The sequence below is a fragment of the Muntiacus reevesi genome, chromosome 21, assembly GCF_963930625.1.
Source record: "Muntiacus reevesi chromosome 21, mMunRee1.1, whole genome shotgun sequence".
NCBI lineage: Eukaryota > Metazoa > Chordata > Mammalia > Artiodactyla > Cervidae > Muntiacus > Muntiacus reevesi.
The window spans coordinates 17,348,076-17,354,755 of NC_089269.1; the positions used below are offsets into that span (position 1 = coordinate 17,348,076).

Below are 6,680 nucleotides of genomic sequence, written 5' to 3' on the forward strand. Positions count from 1 at the left end.
CTTTATGGTCTTTGTTTTAAAATGTGTTTTGTCTGATATGAATATTGCTACCCTTTCTTTCTTGTCATTTCCATTTATATGAAATATTGCTTTCCATCCCCTCACTTTCAATCTGTGTATATCTTTCACCCTAAAGTGGGTCTATTGTAGACAGCATATTGTAGGCTCTTGTTTCATTATCCAGTCTGCGATTCTGTGTCTTTTGATTGGAGCATATAGTCCATTGACATTTAAAGTAAGTATTGATAGATATGTGTTAATTGGCATTTTAATCCTGGTTTTCCAGTTGATTTTGTATTTCTTTCTTATTCTATTCTTTTTCTTTTTGTTTTTCCTGTTGTGGTTTGATGGTTTTATTTTTTCCTATGTTTGTGTTCTCTCTTTTTGCTTTTTGTGAATCTTTTGTGAATTTGTGGTTATCCTGTTTCTCAAGTATTTTAATCCATTACTATATCTACTTGCTATAAGTCATATAGGCTCAGAAACATTCTAAAAACAATTGACATTTTTTTACTTTCCCTGCATTTTCTGATTTTGATGTTCTCTTTTACATCTTCATGTTTATCCTTTCACTGTTCATTGTAGTTCCCACCATTTTTCACAAAATGAAAAAAATTAAAAAATCTGTCCATTGGTTTATTTAAGGTACCGCCATTTGTGGTTTTCTCTTTCCTGTAGATCCTTGCTTCTTTTCTATCTAGAGAAGACCTTTCAGTATTTATTTTAGGATAAGTTTAGTATTACTGTATTCTTTCAGTTTTTGCTTATCTGAGAAGTCCTTAATTGCTCCTTATTTGCTACATCATAATATTTCTGGGTAGAATATCCTAGGTTGCAGGTTTTCCCCTTTTAGGACTTTGAGTACATCTTGCCATGCCCCTCTGACCTGCAAGTTTTTGTAGAGAAATTAGCTGGTAGCCTTGTGAGGGTACCCTTGTAGTTAAATCTGTTTTTTCTCTTGTTGCCTTGACATCCTCTCTTTAACCATTTAAATTTTCGCCATTTTAATTATAATGTGTATGCCTGTTTGGGTTCACCGTGCTTCAGTTCAGTTCACTTGCTCAGTCGTGTCTGACTCTTTGCGACCCCATGGACTGCAGCACTCCAGGCCTCCCTGTTCATCATCAACTTCCGGAGTTTACTCAAACTCATGTCTGATGAGTCAGTGATGCCATCCAGCCATCTCATCCTCTGTCATCCCCTTCTCCTCCCTCCTTCAGTCTTTCCCAATGTCAGGGTGTTTTCAAATGGGTCAGTTCTTCACATCAGGTGGCCAAAGTATTGAAGTTTCAGCTTCAGCATCAGTCTTTCCAATGAATATTCAGGACTGATTTCCTTTAGGATAGACTGGGTGGAACTCCTTGCAGCCCAAGGGATCTCAAGAGTCGTCTCTAACACCACAGTTGAAGAGCATCAATTCTTTGACACTCAGCTTTCTTTATAGTCCAACTCTCACATCCATACATAACCACTGGAAAATCCATAGCCTTGACTAAACGGATATTTGTTGGCAAAGTAATGTCTTTGCTTTTTAATATGCTATCTAGCTTGGTCATAAGCTTTCTCCCAAGGAGCAAGTGTCTTTTAATTTCATGACTGCCGTCACCATCTGCAGTGAGTTTAGAGCCCAAGAAAGTGAAGTGTTTCCACTGTTTCACCATCTATGTGTCATGAAGTGATGGGACCAGACGCCATGATCTTGGTTTTCTGAATGTTGAGTTTTTTTTTTTCACCGACTGAATTCAACAAGTATTTATTGAGTGCCTGTTAACACGCAAGATTTTGTTTCAGATACTTGGGACACATCAGAGGATAAAACAACGGTCCCTGCCCTCATGGAGCTCACAGTCTAGCATTTACGACCACTTCACCTGGATGCAGTGACCCTGGGCAAGTCACTGCCTCTGTCCTCGGCCACCCGATGCAGGAGCAGGGAGGCCCAGCTCAGACACTGGCCGGCTGTGCTGGAGATGCCAAACAGGGCCCCTGCCCTCAGCCCACCACCCAGACAGTCGAGAGGGCGAGAAGCTGGCTTTTAATGATAAAGTACGGGAGGCGGGGGCACGGACTGGCGCCGGTAGTCTGCTAGGCTGCTGCCTCGGGCCTGGGCCGGCTACACGAACTGCTGCTGCTGCTTCCTGGCTGCCTTGCCGGCAAGGTCCTTGGCCTTCTCCGTAGCTGCCAGTGCCGTCTCCTTGGCCTCTCCTTGGCTTCCCTGGCTGTTTCAACAAGGGTTTTGGGAGGGGCCTCACCTTGCAGCTTGGCCAAGATGTATTCAAAACCCTTCATAGTCTTGGTCACGTTGCTTTTGAACCGCGCGAGACCAAATTCCTGGACAGCTCTGGAGACCCCAAATAAGCTAGAGGAGACCCAGGCTTCCTGGCGGATTTCGGTCCAGCCGCTGTTATCAGAGTTCACACGTTAAACACATCGTTCCTCCACCACCATCAGCCGGGCGTGGTTGATGTTCCAGGTGAAGGTGGTCATGGTCTGGTTTTGTGGGTCCACAACAGAATCCTCCAGGATGGACACTGAGTGAGCAACGTTGGCAGGAAACAGTCGCTCAGCCCAGCGGGGCATCCTGTTCGTCTTGGTCAGGAGTCGTCGGGACAGGAGCTTCTGGTCAGAGGTCAGCTCTCGGTGCACTGTGTCTTCCGTCAAGATATGTTTGCTATAGGGATTTGGGTACCGCTGCCAGGAGGCAGCGAACACTTGGTCCCAGGAACTCTTTAGCACGCTCTGGCCCAGGAAATACTTCACCATCGTCTCGGCCGGGGCGGGCTCAGCGCCCGAGCAGCATCAGGGGTTCGGAGCCCGAGGGGCACGCGGAGGCCAGGCCGGAGGCCAGGCTGGAGCTCGACGCTCGGCCGCCAGGCTAGCAGCAGATCAGTCGCTGCAGCGCCGCACCCAACCAGCCGCCGCCACCCCCGCCGCCAGGAGGAATCTGAATGTTGAGTTTTAAGCCAACTTTTTCAGTCTCCTCTTTCACTTTCATCAAGAGGCTCTTTAATTCTTCTTCATTTTCTGCCTTAAGAGTGGTGTCATCTGCATATCTGAGGTTATTAATATTTCTCCCGGCAATCTTGATTCCAACTTGTGCTTCATCAAGCCCAGCGTTTCTCATGATGTCCTCTGCATAAGAGTTAAATAAGCAGGGTGACAGTGTACAGCCTTGACGTACTCCTTTCTGTATCTGGAACCAGTCTGTTGTTCCATGTCCAGTTATAACTGTTGCTTCCTGACCTGCATATAGGTTTCTCAAGCAGGTCAGGTGGTCTAGTTTTCCCATCTCTTTAAGAATTTTCCAGAGTTTGTTGTGGTCCACACAAAGGCTTTGGCATAGTCAGTAAAGCAGAAATAGATGTTTTTCTGGAATTCTCTTGCTTTTTCAATGATCCAGTGGATGTTGGCAATTTGATCTCTGGTTCCTCTGCCTTTTCTAAAACCAGCTTGAACATCTGGAAGTTCTCGGTTCACATATTGTCATGCTTGGAATCCTCTGTTTCTTTATTTTACTTATATTTCTTTGACTCTATGAATTTAGGAGAAACCGTTGTCTACTGTGGTCCTGAAAGGCTGGCTTCATGTGGAAGCATCCCTCTGTAGCAATGAGGCTTCAGTGGTGGACTCAGGCTCCTCCTTGCTCATACTCCTGTTTGCACTTTGGATCACTCTCCAGCTCCTCCAGGCTCCTCCACTCAGCCAGCAGCAGCCCTCTCCACAGGCCATCTGCTGAATCCCTGGTTTCAGCACCCAGCCCCCACATGCACCGGCAGATGCGTGCCCTGGACTAGGGAGTTCTGGGAGGTTCCCAGGACCTCTGTGCTGGTCTGTCTTTCTTCTGCCTTCCACACACCAGCTGTGGTGCTCTCCTACAAATCTCTGAAGCCCCCCTTTCATCCCAGATTATACCCCCTTAAGTGAAGGGGGTCACAGGGTGAGGGAACATTTCTTCTTTCACAAGAAAGAAATTCCCTCCCAAGGGCACAGGTCCCATATCAGTTCTTCAGATACACTAATTCTACTCTGTAATCTTAATTTTATAACTACCAACCTATAAAATTCTTAAGTTCGTATACAGGTACATAGATACAGCATGCACAAGAATTCAGTACTCGGGGCTTCCCTGTTGGCTCAGCCGCAGGAGACACCAGTTTCATGCCTGGATTGGGAAGGTCCTCTGGAGAAGGAAGTGGCAATTCACTCCAGTATTCTTGGATAGAAAATCCCATGGTCAGAGGAACCTGGCAGGCTATAGGCCACGGGACTGCAAGAGTCAGTCATGATTTAATGACGAAACTACCACATTATAAACATACTATGCTCTGAAATGTGTGATTAAATTTCTGCTATTTTACATAAATTTTATATAAGGCTATGTACTCATGTTTGTTTTGTTTACTGATGTAAATGCACGTTAGCATTTGTCTTAGATGTTAAATGGCTAAGTGGAGATTGACATATTTGAAGTGGGCATAGGTTAAATAATATAACTTGATAACAGTTTTGAGAATGCTTACTACTTATTACTGTTATAGCTAATTTTCTTAAATACCCATGTAGTATGAATCATATTATTTGTTTAAAAATACTTTAATTTTCTCTGTAAGAAATATATAGAAATTGAAGAAATACTATGCTTAGGATAATGATTACAAATGTGTTTTTCCTTTCCAAAGCATGTTATGACATTAAAGCCTTTAAGTGTTTCTCACAGAAATGTACTGTAAAAAAAATAGGCATTGAAATGCAGTTTCAGATAGAGAATATTCATAGCTTCATTTAATCACATAGTTAAAACTAGTTTCAATAAAATGAAAATTGACTGAATAAAAGCTCTACAGAAATTACTACAATAAAAACCTTAAGGAATGTACTACAGGAAAATAAAGAACATTACACATTAACTATTTGTGAAGTAAATTATTAAGAGTGTCATTACATAGTCATTGCAAATGATGTCTCTTCAGGGGTGATGAAGCTTTCTTGTTGACCTTTGTACAAGTTCTTTATCTTATTCACTGTAGCTACATAGGCAAAGTGAAGGAAGAAGGAACTGAAATAGATGTTACCAAATAAAACTAGAAAAGACTGTATCCCTAAGTAATTTAGTTATGCCCCCTACACTTAAATAAACAAACAAACTAAAAATAAGCATCTAAAACCTACTCATACTGAATAGCCCATTGGTAGTCTCCAAACACAAAAATCACAAGCTTTTTGTTTTGTAAACAGTAAAAGTTATTTCTATTAGTGTTATTAAAACGAGATTAAATTTCCACTAGGTGTAATGAAAATATAGAAAAAGCTAAAATATATTCTTAAATCTATTATAGACTTTTAAAAACTTTATATAGGTAAAATTTAATGGGAAGATTCCAAGGCTCACTTTAGAGGTACTTTCAAGTTTTTTCTCAAAAGTGAAAAATTTTAAGCATAGTCCATTCATTAGTTGCCTGATCTTTTCTGTTAAAATCATACACTTTCCCATTTATTTAAAATTGCTTCCCCCCTAAATGAAGTCATTTATACCAAGAGGTTAAAAAATGCTCACAAATCAAGTTAGTTCCTGTTTAATATGCTGCTGTGAAATGTTGGGCTATGTAAGAACTAGTAGACAATAAATACTCCCTTTACAAACATTAGTTCAAGGCACTGCTAATGAGTTCACCTCTATTATCTTTCAGACTGCAGCTTCATTAGCAGTGTTGTAATACCAAAGATAATTAGTGCAGGCTTGTCAGCTTGATTTTTGCTAACGTTATGGCCTTTATTTTGTACTATATTTTTAAAGAATCCCTCTGGGAGACTGTGGATCACTTTGTTGGCCAGGCAGAAGGTAGTCATCCTGACCTAACAAAAGCACAGTTTAATTAAGAAGCATTCTGCCATTTATTGTGTTCTCTAGACTACAATTTTGATGTTGGTCTATAAATGTTACGATTTGTCAAGTTCAATTTCTCTTCTTTAATTTCCTATCGGAGAAAATGTGATACCAGGCATGGATCCAATTTTCCTTTTCTATTACCATTTATATTGACAGAATTAATGATTTTATTATCATCATTGGCTTGTTCCTAAATAGCAGGCATCATACACTTCTTGTGGATGGTTATGCGTGTGTATTATAAACTCATTGTTCCAGGAGGAGTTACAACTCGTTCTATTAGATTTATTTGAAGGTGACCAAGTTAAGTGATGGGAAAAGAAGTCAGAAGAACATTGGAGAAGTGACAGTATTCTCAAACAGAAAGCCGAATATTTTTTCTATATAAATAACATATCCAGTGGATAGGCTGCAAAGATTCTGTAATGCTCTCCCAGCAGGCTGACTTCTGATGCTTGTGATCTCTGATACTACTCCAGAAAGGAAATATTTGAGAAAGTGTGAATCTTATACATTTTCACAACCCAAGAGATACTCTTTTGGGACTGTGAACCCCAACCCCCACTGATTTGGAATAAAATTAATAACATCAAGAGGTGGTTACTTTGCATATATTTCTCACCTTTGGAATTCATAACTAACTGCACAGCTAATCCTATCATCCTTGTGATCTAGCTGTAGTTGCCTATAATTTATTTGCCAGATATTCTGCTTGAAGTGAGTTTTAACTCCCTTTTCATGAATAACTTACTCATTGCTTGAGTGAAGATGAATGAGTTGTACAGTTTTGTAG

At 41.0% G+C, this 6,680-nt stretch overlaps 1 pseudogene; it reads right to left on the minus strand.

Annotated features, from left to right (window-relative positions):
• Positions 1-1,776: 1,776 nt before the first annotated feature.
• LOC136152385 (PRELI domain-containing protein 1, mitochondrial pseudogene) lies at positions 1,777-2,905 on the minus strand (annotated as a pseudogene).
• Between the last annotated feature and the right edge of the window lie 3,775 nt (positions 2,906-6,680).